This window comes from Lissotriton helveticus, chromosome 12, assembly GCF_964261635.1.
Source record: "Lissotriton helveticus chromosome 12, aLisHel1.1, whole genome shotgun sequence".
Taxonomy (NCBI): domain Eukaryota; kingdom Metazoa; phylum Chordata; class Amphibia; order Caudata; family Salamandridae; genus Lissotriton; species Lissotriton helveticus.
The window spans coordinates 497,620,713-497,635,629 of record NC_136073.1 but is presented as its reverse complement, the minus strand read 5'-3'; positions in this window follow the sequence as shown (position 1 = coordinate 497,635,629).

The window sequence follows — 14,917 nt, the reverse complement described above, 5'->3', positions numbered from 1 at the left end:
AGACCATAGAGTTACAAGAATCATCATTGCAGACTTTTCATGAGGAGATTCCAGATGAGATGATTGAAGAGGAAATTCCTGATGAGGACATGTTACTAGTTCTTTCAAATTTTGAAAATTCAGAAGAATAAATTTATATTTAGAAATACAAAAATTGTTTGAGACATTATTCATTTTTATTTTTAATTTATGAGGTTGTAGCGAAGTGATTGTAGTATAAAATGAGACTTATAGTATAGAGTGGAACATTTTTATGTTACATGGTAAGTTTACTCATATTTACTTCCCTTCTCCCACTATATTATCTCAAATGTGTATTTGACATCTCTTCTTCATCTCCAGCCTCCTTTCTCTCACTGTCTGTCTCTGATGCATCTTATCGCTGCCATTTTGTGTAATTACAGAAGAGAGTAAAATAAAATAGTTCGGAACATGAAAAGGGGGCAAAGTAGAGTACCCCTCACCCCCTAGGCCTTCTCAGGCGGTCCCAAAAGGATCAGTTTCTGCTTTCCTGAGAGATTATGGTATGAGTTCCATATACCACAATAACTTGCATTACAACATGCAAGATATCTATCTCCTATTACCAACTTTTGGAGATATTCGCGCTAAGCGCGAATATCTCCAAAAACTAACACCTGCCCTGAGCAGTTCTTAGCCATGTTATCCAATGGGAGGTGGATAACATGGCTAAGAGCATTAGCTCGGTAATGCATGAATATCGCTGACTTTTTAGCGATATTCATGCATTGCGGCCGTTTTTTATCGCATTTGCGATAAACCTTGATAATAGCAAGGTTTATCTTCGATAATTTCTGACGATGCTTAGCGGTAAAAAATGTGTTGCTAAGCATCGTTAGCGATAAATATCGCTTAACTTTGGCAATATGCCCCAACGTCTGTTAACGTTCGATTCGAGGGAAATGAGGAAGTGTTGAAAAACATTGTCTGCGCCATCTTGCCTTTTTTGAAATGCCACACTTTTGTTGTGCACGGCAGCCATTTTAGATGCCTTGACCAGACCCACTCTCTGCACGCTGTCGATTCGTAGCATGGCTCCCCACCCTCGCAATCATCTTCCCCAGGCACTGCTCACCCCCGCTCTCTGTCTTATGCATGGGCAATAAACCTCCCCCCATCTGCGCTGCTCTTCCCTGAGAATCACACTCTGTGCCCGCCCGACACCTCCCTTTCGCCCTATTCACTACCGCACCCTCTGACACTCCTCTTCCTCTGTGTCCGATTGTCCAGGCCGGTCCTAGGCTATCAGCTAGCCCTGCAGATGTAGTTTATGGCCCCAGCTGTAAAGAATCACCCCTCTTCAAAGGAGTTATAGGAGATCAAGGCCCACACCCGATGAGTTCCGTCACACCACACGTGTTCATACTATCTGAAAACCATCCTGTATTGTGATTGGGGAGGGGACCGAGCCTGAAGCGGAAGATTCCAGGGATGACTCTTTGTACATCAAAGTTTTTACAATTATGTGTCACATTAAAAATATATAGCACTCCAACAAAGTAGTAGGAATATAAAACTTTAATAACTTATAAATATATACAACAAAACAAAAACAGTAAAAACATTTAAACAACGAAGAGACCGTGGCAATTTCTTTTGAATTATCCACTACATTTATTGAAATTGACAGCACCAATAATGAAATATTCTCACAAGGAGGAGATGACTTGAATGATTTTTTTGATCAATGTCTTGATGGCGAATTTATCGAATGTTTGGAGACCATAGAGTTACAAGAATCATCATTGCAGACTTTTCATGAGGAAATTCCTGATGAGATGATTGAAGAGGAAATTCCTGATGAGGACATGTTACTAGTTCTTTCAAATTATGAAAATTCAGAAGATGTTGCCTGGGTGCCGCACTGATTTGGGTATCCGGCGTGGGGCGTCCCGGGGGGTGGGTTGTCAGTAGCGGTCTGTTGTGCGAATAGTTCCAAGGCAGCAGAACGCGCTGAAATCTGGATGTCACGAAGGTGATGTCTAGTAAGTTGCCGCCCAGCAAATAACGACGTGGGGCGCCACGGGGGGGGGGGGTAGGCAGTCCAAAGTTCCATTAAAAGGGCAAAGGAAAGGATCGGTGGTTTGAACCATCAGTCAAAAAGGGGAGGGGGTGCAACAATTTTTCCTACCGGGTCACACTGTGCTTTCACCGGAACTGAGGTCTGCAGGATTCTAGTCATTCAAACTGAGGCTGGCGCCAGCATGGGAGCGCCGACGTCCCGCGGCTACAGTTTCGTCACTCCACGGGCGATCATGGCAGTCATTCCCCATCGGGGGTGTCTGCGGGGGTCGGGGACTCCCGCGGCTCCTCTAGAATCTTCAAGGTCGTGGAGGACTACGGTGGTGGAGTCAACCAGTGACCGGGCCATTTCTTTATGCTGGGCCCGCTCTTGCCAGGTCGACCGCCTTTTTGAGAGTTCGGTAGCTACTGGCGATCGTGGGGTCAAATGAGCGGACGGGCTCCACCCTGCCGGGCGAGACGTTGCAGCATCGCCACAGTGGAAGAACCCTTTTCCGGGCGCCTGGAGCGCTGAGGGTGCAGCTGGGAAGCCTCCACCTGGGGAGGCGGGAGAGGCCTGTTCGCACCGTCTCTCCCTCCCAGTGCACCCCACGGCGTCTCGCTTGAGATTTGTTATGGCCGGACCAGGCGATGAGGACGAGAGGGGGGGGGTCGGAGGCATGTGCAAGACATCCCCCCCCAGGGTTGTTGCAGCAATTATTCAAGAAAGAAGAAATGTCCCGTCCGTCTTTGGGCCGGACCTCCGGTGGATGGCGGCCGGACGCCCTTTGCTCTGGCCCCATGAACGGGTTCCTTGGCTCATCGGCTGCAGCCGGATCCCGTCGGCCCCAGCCCCCGGCCGTTGGTGGCCGGACCGGGAGAGAGTGTGGAGGGACAACCTGCAACTCTCAAGGGCCACCGCGGCCGGACTGGGAGAGAGAGGGGAGGGTCGAGGACACGGACATTCCCCCCCCTGAAACTCTCCAGTGTTGTCAATCCCCCTGGCCGGGTCCCGCTGGCTTCGGCCTCTCCTCCGGCTACACCCTACGTGATGATCTCCTGGCCGAGGCGTGGCAGCAGGACCCGCCTTATATGTGTTGCTTCCGGCTGGGCGTAGCCGAAAACCTGTTGCCCTTTGGAAGTTTCTAGAATGGGGCGGATGTCTGCTGACTTCTATCTTTCCCAGTTTGCCGTTATTTGGCCGTGGCAGGCGGTGGGACAGACACGTTTTGGGGCAGTGAGGGACGATGTTTTCAGGTTTCTTATTACGGGCTTACTTTTAACGTTTCTTGTTTCTAGGACAATAATAGGTTTTATCATTACGTATTGTTATCGTTTCTTTGTTTGTTATTTAATAAAAAGTTCATCTGTGGCCTACTGATTTTCGTTTTCCAATTCTTTTCTTTCCAGGTTGTTTCATGCTAAAGTTTCTGTTAACAGGATACAGTGATCACTTCGTTATTATTGCATATGTCCTTTTCACTAGGGGTGCTCTCTGGTCGGGCCAGATGACCTATCTCTAGTAAATGGTCTGGGTGAAACAGGTGCATCAATCAGTGGGGAGTAGATAGGCATGACAGATTACAACGGGGGAGAAAGGTCCGCATTACGTACCCTTTCACTACTTGCAAAGATTTTCCTACGTTTATTTGCAAACAGGGAATACCTCCAAAAAGAACTAATTCCCAAACAGTCAATGTTCGGACAATCAATCAATCAATGAGGAATTAAATAGGTACGACGTGTTAAAGGCTTGCGTTACCTACCCTTCACTATCTGCAAAGGGAGAGAGAATATTCCTATTCTTCCTCGTTTGCAGGCAGAGAAGATCCTTAAGAGAACCAACTTCGAACAATTCAATGCTCGATTCAAACAATCAACAAGGGGTACTGTGAACACAAATGAACGCCGCTTATGTACATACACATTGCTATTTTCAACAGGTTGTTCCTAATGTTTCTATTTTAGCGAGGTCAAAAAGAGATCCCATTAGTGGCCTACTGATTTTGCTCGATTCCTTTTGTTTTTTTACACGATTTTTCGCTATCTGCAAAGACTAAACAGAGTATTGCGACTCTGTGCTTGTTTGTAAATAGAGAATGAACCAAAGAGAACAATCAATCAAATGGAGAGAGAAGCAGGCACGACGGATTACAACGGGGGCAAAGGCCTGCGTTAACTACCCTTCACTATCTGCAAAGAGAGAGTACTCCTAATAGAAATGAGGGGTGGGGGGCAGCATTCAAAGCAGATCAGTGTGCATAAACACGAAAATGTTTTTACTTACCACGTACTTGACATTCGACAGCTTATGATATTTGCTATTAAAAAACCATTGAAATTCACTGAAAAAACCATAGGTTATAGACCATATATAGTTAGGAATTAGCATTTACAAAACCTTGAAAATTCACTGAAAAAACCATAGGTTATAGACCATATATAGTTAGGAATTAGCATTTACAAAACCTTGAAAATTCACTTAAAAAACCATAGGTTATAGACCATATATCGTTAGGAATTAGCATTTAAAAAACCTTATTTTACTCACACAAAACCATTGAAATTCCATATATAGTTAGTTGCACTAACTATATATCGCGCACCCGCAATCCACTGCTGATGATGTCACATATTACATCATTCATGACATGGTCAGTGACATCACTGATGACATCACTGATGACATCTCAAATGACATCACTGATGACATCACTGATGACAACATCCAGTGACTGTATGTTTCTGTAAAGTTAAAATGTGTCTTACATATTGAAGAATGAGTGGAAGTATAAGTGTCTGGACAAAGGATTTAGTAGGTGCATGACTGAATGTATGAGTGAGTGATTAAATGTGTCTCACTGAGTGCATGGGTTAGTGACTAACGTGTCTTAATTTGTGCATCATTATGTCTGTTGTTCTGTAAACTGCTGCATGTGTTGATCAGTAGCTATATGATTAACTATATGGGTTAATGATTGATTGTCCAAGTATTTGTATGGGAGACTGAGTGTGTGTGTGGCTGGCTGGGAGGTGTGTGACTCTGTGCAGATCAATGTGTACTTGTATCAATGATTGTATAACAAGGTAAGTATGTGTTAGTATATGTTTGAAAATGTAAGGTGCTCTATGTTTAACTGTATAGACAAGAAAATGGAAGTGTCATTGATTCTTTACAGGACTGACTAGGTGTGTGAGTAACTCCATGGATGAGTGGCAGACTGTGAGTGTCTGTATAGGTGTATGAGTGCATATGATAGTGTTGTAAAGATGAGTGATTGTATGTATGAATGATTGTATGGGTGAATGAGTGAAGGTGTGTGTAGACGTAGGAATCAGTGAGTGCGTATGTAGTAACTAGTATTGGTGTGTCAATGGTTTCAAAAATTATATTCTGTATTTAACACTGGGTGAAACAGAGGTTATATTAAAATGTGAGGAGATGCATTGTATTGTCACATGAATGATATCATCAGTGATGTGGTCATTGATGTCAAATGAGATGTCATCAGTGATGTCATCAGTGATGTCATTTGAGATGTCATCAGTGATGTCATCAGTGATGTCACTGACCATGTCATGAATGATGTAATATGTGACATCATCAGCAGTGGATTGCGGGTGCGCGATATATAGTTAGTGCAACTAACTATATATGGAATTTCAATGGTTTTGTGTGAGTAAAATAAGGTTTTTTAAATGCTAATTCCTAACGATATATGGTCTATAACCTATGGTTTTTTCAGTGAATTTTCAAGGTTTTGTAAATGCTAATTCCTAACTATATATGGTCTATAACCTATGGTTTTTTCAGTGAATTTTCAAGGTTTTGTAAATGCTAATTCCTAACTATATATGGTCTATAACCTATGGTTTTTTCAGTGAATATATATATATATATATATAATATTCCAAATTACACCAAATAGCAACGCTCTCAGAAATAAAACGCCACGCTAAATGTCGAAAGTCCTTTCCACCAGTGTGTGAGTAAAGATTTTTGCAAACATAAGCACAAGAAAAGAAAAAACGACTTTAGGGATAACAACCTTTCATTGGCTCAGAGAAATTCACTCAAGTCCCTTATGGAGGATGACAATGTGGTTATCCGTCCTGCAGACAAAGGAGGCAACATCGTCATACTAGACAGAGACAAATATGTGGCGGAGGCTCTCAGACAGTTAGGTGACTCCAGATTCTACACTCCAACCACATATGAGATGTATAACAACAGCATTACTACACTATGGGATAACCTTACTATGTGGAAAGATAAGGGGATCCTGGAATGGGAGGAATACACATATTTGAAAAATGACCATCCCATGTTACCTGTATTATATCTTCTTCCCAAACTACATAAGAGCAGGGTTGACCCCCCCCCGGTAGACCAATCGTGTCCTCTAGAGGGAGTGTCTCGGAACACGTGTCCAAGTATGTAGATCATCACTTGCGTGACTGGGTCAGCATTCTGCCCAGTTACATTAAGGACACTAAAGATTTTCTCACCAAACTACAGAACCTCCAGTGGGATGATGACTGTCATCTCATCACTATGGATGTCCAAGCTCTGTACACCATTATTGACCATCGACAGGGCCTTGTAGCCTGCAAGCATTTTTTAAATGCTTGTCCGCTCCATTTCAAGGAACATAGTAAAATGCTCCTGGAGATGGTGGAATTTTGCCTTCTCAACAACTTCTTCTTGTTCAATGGTGTTCTCTACAAACAACAAACGGGGACGGCGATGGGTTCATGCTTTGCTCCCAGTTTTGGGAACCTCTTTATGGGGCACTGGGAGCAAAAGATCTTCATGGACCCGCTTGTTCCGAATATATAGGCCACTTTGCCACCTGGTGGCGCTTCATAGATGATCTCTTTGTGGTGTGGAGAGGGTCGCAGGAGGCTGCATTAAGCTTCATGGAGCTTTTGAACACCAACAACAGTAACATCTACCTCTCCAGCAACATAAGCAGGGTCACGGCAGAATACCTTGATGTCAAAATTGACATCAAGGATAATCAAATACATACTTCCCTGTTTAGGAAAACGACTGCTGGGAACAGCGTTCTCCATGCCCTCAGAAGCCATCCCGAGACACTCAAATGGAGCATTCCATTCGATGAACTGCTGAGGGCAAGGAGAAATTGCAATACGGACACCAGATATCAACGTGAAAGCACTAGCATGCTGGAACGTTTCAAAAATCAAGGTTATCCAGCATGGGTGCTGAAAAAGGCGAAACAGAGATCCGATACTATACCCAGAAGTACCACTCTTGGGGAGAAAACAACAGAGGATATTGAAAATAATCAGGACAGTACACGACTCATTTTAACATACAACAATGAGTCGCGGCAAATACAAAAGATACTATCCAAACACTGGAACATCTTGAAAAGCGATAACATCATAGGTGGTGATATACCTATGAGACCCAGCATCACATACAAAAAGGGTAGAAACATCAGGGAACTTAGTGTACGCAGTGACATTACCACACATCCCTCCAGTCAAGGTTTGGGTCTCAAGGGATTTTTCCCTTGCGCCCATTGCAAAGCCTATGGGAACAGTACTCATGTGAAAAGAGTAGAGTATAACGGGGTGAAGAAAGATATCAACCAATTCCTCACTTGCAGTACCACCCATGTCATTTATGTGATTGTGTGTCCCTGCAGATTATGGTACATAGGAAGCACCACAGCACATGCCAAAAAACGCATACTGGAACATTATCAAGCTATCACACATAACAATGAGAAATATCCAGTAGCTAAACATTTTCGTGACAAACACTATTCCAATCCCTCACTGTTGAGCTTTTTCATTCTGGAAAAAATTGAGAGGAACTCCAGAGGTGAGAACAGGGTATTGAGACTGAGGCAGAAAGAATCTAAGCATATCATCAATTTTCAGACGAAAGATCCTGGAGGGCTGAATCAGGATGAGGAGTTGGCAGTCCACCTTAAAGAAAATTGATGGGTTTCCACATACACTGATCTACTTGCCTGTCCCCCACAGGATAGGACCTAATTTCCCTGACACAACCACAATCCCTGCATCAATTTAAAATCATTTTAGAAATTGGGGTTAGCTCGAGCCCATGTAATTCTCTCTTTCTCCATCCATGATAAATATGCTATGTAGAGTTTATTAACTTTGTGATATACTATAGAAATGCTTTTTATTCTAACAATTTCTTTTTTATGTATTTTTCCAACAGGATTGCAGAAGGGACACGGGGCCACAGCACTGCACTCACTTTCACGGCCAATTTCGTCTTCACACCTGTATAGTCACTTCACTGGGCACGCCCTACATGGCCTTTTTGCGGGCACTGTGACATAGAGACCATCCACTGGGTTCTATTAGCAAGAACATACACCTGTTCAAGCGGTACCATCTAATAAGGTATTTTACCTGGTAACTGTCCTTTAGACGAACATTTTCTTTGTATTTTACTTTGTGTATATCACAGCCGGAATTAATCGCAGCAGAGAATTCATTACCGTCGAGTAGAATGTTTACAAAGCGGGCCTTGTCTTACTTGACCGATCTAGGTTCATGAAGCGTCTATGAAATATGCAAGTGATTTTTTTGCAGACGTCTATTATGTTCATAAATGTAAACCTCTCGACGCGCATGAAGGGCGTATTGTCGGAGTATTGCAATCCTTGCGTAAACAGGTTAACCTTGTATGTTGAGTGCACATGACCATTATACACTTTGTATGTACATATTTTTGTGCGCTGCCGTGCGTCACTTGCACGAATATCCTTGTAATGTTCAACTATTTTGCATGACCTGTATACATTCAGTGTTAATCAGAGCATTTTACTATTCAAAGATGGCGGCAATTTCGGCTCAGAATTGTTTGTCCTATCTCAATGTCGTGGACCTGCTTTGTAACTTTATTAAGACACAGTGCACACAAGTTCACCTACGTGATCAAGGCTTGTTTAAGCCGAAACATGTAGTAGGTGTAATAAACACCCTTGGACTTTCGACATTTAGTGTGGCGTTTTATTTCTGAGAGCGTTGCTATTTGGTGTAATTTGGAATTTGAATACCGGCGTGCTCGGCCGGTGTGCACGCCACCTCCCACGGGGCCAAAAGCAGTCCAGACGGAGCAATTTGGAAAAAAGAATATATATATATATATATATTTATATTACCTACTGGCGGTCGCCAGTAGGTATATATAGTTAGGATTTTTTCTCTATGGGATTTTTGAAAATTCTATGTCTAATAACTTTGGCGTTTGTGGACGGAATTGGCTGAAATTTTCAGGAAAATGGCACATTTTGTTTCTGAGCAGCCCTTGAAAATTTGGGGGGGGGTTCGTCAAGGGGGGGCCGAGAAAAAAGGGGGGTCCCAAAACGTGTTTTTAACATTGAGTTTTCCATAGGGCGGTTGGCCTCACTTTTAGCCCGAACGGCTGAATGGATTTGCACGAAACTTGGCAAAATTGTAGGGACTGGTAGCCCGATGTGCCTTTTGTAGGTCTCAATATATGTGCTCCAGTGGATTTTGAGAAATTAACGTTTAAAAAAAGATATATATCTGTAACAGCGGACCTGGCAGCGTCCCAGGACGCGTACTTTACGCGCAACGGAGCTTTGTGAAGCGAAGCTGATTGGTTCTCCGGCGTCTGTCAACATTCCAAAAAGTCCGTAGCGGCCGCCATCTTGTCTCTCGGTAGGATCGAGAGACAAGAGGAGGTCAAAACAAAGGGGAAAATAACTATAAGGGGGCATAGTAGATCCTCGCTGACCCCCTAGGTTTGATGTGGAGGTTTTAAAAGGGCCCCGCGGGGCAAAAAAAAACCAAAATAATAATAATCGAACGGCTGAATGGATTTGCACGAAACTTGGCAAAATATTAGGGACTGGTAGCCCGATGTGCCTTTGCTAGGTCTCAATATATGTGCTCCAGTGGATTTTGAGAAATTAACGTTCAAAAAAAGATATATATCTGTAACAGCGCTCCGCTTCGCGTACTTTTCGCGTTACGGAGCTTTGCGAAGCTGATTGGTTCTCCGGCGTCTGTCAACATTCCAAACAGTCCGTAGCGGCCGCCATCTTGTCTCTCGGTAGGATTGAGAGACAGGAGGAGACCAAAGCGAAGGGGGAAATGACCATAAGGGGGCATAGTAGATCCTTCCTGACCTCTTAGGTTTGATGTACCATTTTGCCAAGTTTGGTGTAATTCCGTTCAGCCATTCAGGCTGTAGACGTATGTAAATGTCCTATGGAAAATTGCATGGGGAAAACACATTTGAAAGTGTTGAAATTTAGAACCAATTAAAATGTTACTTTGGTTTTGTATTTGTGTGTGATGAAAGTTAATTGGTTATGTATATATGTCAAATGAGAGGAAACCACAGCCATTTTGTGATACTACTGTCTGAGGTACATTTGTGAGGAATTTTTGGTGGTGAATTTCTGGTGTTTGATTTACACAGTACTAACACTTCTGCTACTTTTAAAAAGGTGAGTTGTTAATTTGTAAGGGGAACTATGTTGTACACTTGAAGATAATTTGAAAAATGTTTTCTGTTATTTATTTGCAGTCCTTCTGTTATACTAAATACTTGATAAAGTTAGTTTTATATTATGTATTACTAAAAACGATAAATGAAAGTGATTATTTTTTTCTGCAATTTACAGCAAGCAATTTCAAAATAAAATGGCTCACAATGAAGAGACCGTGGCAATTTCTTTTGAATTGTCCAACACATTGATTGAAATTGAGAGCACCAATAATGAAATATTGTCACAAGGAGGACATGACTTGTATGATTCCATTAGATTGATTGAAATGGACAGCACCAAGAATGAAATATTGTCACAAGGAGATGACTTGAATGATTCCACTACATTGATTGAAATTGAGAGCACCAATAATGAAATATTGTCACAAGGAGGAGATGACTTGTATGATTCCATTAGATTGATTGAAATGGACAGCACCAATAATGAAATATTGTCACAAGGAGGAGATGACTTGAATGATTCCACTACATTGATTGAAATTGAGAGCACCAATAATGAAATATTGTCACGAGGAGATGACTTGAATGATTCCACTACATTGATTGAAATTGACAGCACCAATAATGAAATATTGTCACAAGGAGGAGATGACTTGAATGATTTTTTTGATCAATCTCTTGATGGCGAATTTATCGAGTGTTTGGAGACCATAGAGTTACAAGAATCATCATTGGAGACTTTTAATGAGGACATTGCTGATGAGGACATGTTACTAGTTCTTTCAAATTTAGAAAATTCTGAAGAATAAATTTATATTTAGAAATCAAAAATTGTTTGAGACATTATTCATTTTTATTTTTAATTTATGAGGTTGTAGCGAAGTGATTGTAGTATAAAATGAGACTTATAGTATAGAGTGCAACATTTTTATGTTACATGGTAAGTTTACTCATATTTACTTCCCTTCTGCCACTATATTATCTCCAATGTGTATTTGACATCTCTTCTTCATCTCCGGCCTCCTTTCTCTCACTGTGTGTCTCCGATGCATCTTATCGCTGCTATTTTGTGTAATTACAGAAGAGAGTAAAATAAAATAGTTCGGAACGTGAAAAGGGGGCAAAGTAGAGTACTCCTCACCCCCTAGGCCTTTTTAGGCGGTCCCAAAAGGATCAGTTTCTGCTTTCCTGAGAGATTATGGTATGAGTTCCATATACCACAATAACTTGCATTACAACATGCAAGATATCTATCTCCTATTACCAACTTTTGGAGATATTCGCGCTAAGCGCGAATATCTCCAAAAAGTAACACCTGCCCTGAGCAGTTCTTAGCCATGTTATCCAATGGGAGGTGGATAACATGGCTAAGAGCATTAGCTCGGTAATGCATGAATATCGCTGAGTTTTTAGCGATATTCATGCATTGCGGCCTTTTATTATCGCATTTGCGATAAACCTTGATAATAGCAAGGTTTATCTTCGATAATTTCTGACGATGCTTAGTGGTAAAAAATTGGTTGGTAAGCATCGTTAGCGATAAATATCGCTTAACTTTGGTAATATGCCCCAACGTCTGTTAACGTTCGATTCGAAGGAAATGAGGAAGTGTTGAAAAACATTGTCTGCGCCATCTTGCCTTTTTTGAAATGCCACACTTTTGTCGTGCACGGCAGCCATTTTAGATGTCTTGACCAGACCCACTCTCTGCACGCTGTCGATTCGTAGCATGGCTCCTCACCCACGCAAGCATCTTCCCTAGGCACTGGTCACCACCGCTCTCTGTCTTATGCATGGGCAATAAACCTCCCCCCATCTGCGCTGCTCTTCCCTGAGAATCACACTCTGTGCCCGCCCGACACCTCCCTTTCGCCCTATTCACTACCGCACCCTCTGACACTCCTCTTCCTCTGTGTCCGATTGTCCAGGCTATCACCTAGCCCTGCAGATGTAGTTTATGGCCCCAGCTGTAAAGAATCACCCCTCTTCAAAGGAGTTATAGTAGATCAAGGCCCACACCCGATGAGATCCGTCACACCACACGTGTTCCTACTATCTGAAAACCATCCTGTATTGTGATTGGGGAGGGGACCGAGCCTGAAGCGGAAGTTTCCAGGAATGACTCTTTGTACATCAAAGTTTTTACAATTATGTGTCACATTAAAAATATATAGCACTCCAACAAAGTAGTAGGAATATAAAACTTTAATAACATATAAATATATACAAAAAAACAAAAACAGTAAAAACATTTAAACAACGAAGAGACCGTGGCAATTTCTTTTGAATTATCCAATAGATTTATTGAAATTGACAGCACCAATAATGAAATATTCTTGTCAGTAGCGGTCTGTTGTGCGAATAGTTCCAAGGCAGCAGAACGCGCTGAAATCTAGATGGCACGAAAGTGATGTCTAGTAAGTTGCCGCCCAGCAAAAAACGGCGTGGGGCGCCGCGGGGGTGAGTGAGTCCAGTAGGCACCACAGCTATTCTTACCGGCATTGCAGAATTACTGCTGGGGACAATGCCTGTGCTGTAGCAGGGTCACAGCAGAAACAAAAAGGATTCTGTTGAAGATGTTGTTGGTTTTCAATTTGAAAACAGTTCTGGTGTCAACTGCTATGCTAATGTAGTGGTTAATGTTTTGTTTTCTCTAGAAAATGTAAAAGAGGGGGAGGCAGTCCAAAGTTCCGTTAAAAGGGCAAAGGAAAGGATCGGTGGTTTGAACTATCAGTCAAAAAGGGGAGGGGGTGCAATAATTTTTCCTACCGGGTCACACTGTGCTTTCACCGGAAGTGAGGTCTGCAGGATTCTAGTAATTCAAAGTGAGGCTGGCGCCAGCATGGGAGCGCCGACGTTCCGCGGATACAGTTTCGTCACTCCACGGGCGATCATGGCAGTCATTCCCCATCGGGGGTCGGAGACTCCCGCGGCTCCTCTAGAATCTTCAAGGTCGTGGAGGACTACGGTGGTGGAGTCAACCAGTGACCGGGCCATTTCTTTATGCTGGGCCCGCTCTTGCCAGGTCGACCGCCATTTTGAGAGTTCGGCAGCTACCGGCGATCGCGGGGTCACATGAGCGGACGGGCTCCACCCTGCCGGGCGAGACGTTGCAGCATGGCCACAGTGGAAGAACCCTTTTCCGGGCGCCTGGAGCGCTGAGGGTGCAGCTGGGAAGCCTCCACCTGGGGAGGCGGGAGAGGCCTGTTCGCACCGTCTCTCCCTCCCAGTGCACCCCACGGCGTCTCGCTTGAGATTTGTTATGGCCGGACCAGGCGATGAGGACGAGGGGGGGGGGTCGGAGGCATGTGCAAGACATCCCCCCCCAGTGTTGTCGCAGCCATTATAAAAGAAAGAAGTGTCCCGTCCGTCTTCGGGCCGGGCTTCCGGTGGATGTCGGCCGGACGCCCCTGGCTCTGGCCCCATGAACGGGTTTCTTGGTTTATCGGCTGCAGCCGGATCCCGTCGGCCTCGGCCCCCCGACCGTTGGTGGTCGGACCGGAAGAGCATGTGGCGGGACTACCTGCAACTCTCAAGGGCCACCGCGGCCGGACTGGGAGAGAGAGGGGAGGGTCGAGGAGACATTCCCCCCCCCTGCAACTGTTCAGCGTTGTAAAGGCAATCCCCTGGCCGGGTCCCGCTGGCCTCGGCCTCTCCTCCGGCTACACCCTACGTTAGGATCTCCTGGCCGAGGCGTGGCAGCAGGACCTGCCTTATATGGGCTGCTCCCGGCTGGGCGTAGCCGGAACCCTGCCCCACCTTGGAAGTTTCCAGAGTGGGGGTGGATGTTCTACTGACTTGCATTTTCCTTAGTCTATCGATTTTTTTGGCGTGGCAGGCAGTGGGACAGCGAGGGGTGATTTGGTTTCTCTTACTGTTTTTCTGGTCTCTCACCACTGGCATATTTTAACGTTTTCTTGTTTCTAGGACATTAATAGGTTTTATCATTACGTTATGTTATCGTTTCTTTGTTCGTTGTTTAATAAAAGTTCATGTTCATCAGTGGCCTACTGATTTTCGTTTTCCTATTCTTTTCTTTCCAGGTTGTTTCATGCTAAAGTTTCTGTTAACAGGATACAGTGATCACTTCGTTATTATTGCATATGTCCTTTTCACTAGGGGTGCTCTCTGGTCGGGCCAGATGACGTATCTCTAGTAAATGGTCCGGGTGAAACAGGTGCATCAATCAGTGGGGAGTAGATAGGCATGACAGATTACAACGGGGGAGAACGGTCCGCATTACGTACCCTTTCACTACTTGCAAAGATTTTCCTACGTTTATTTGCAAACAGGGAATACCTCCAAAAAGAACTAATTCCCAAACAGTCAATGTTCGGACAATCAATCAATCAATGAGGAATGAAATAGGTACGACGTGTTAAAGGCTTGCGTTACCTACCC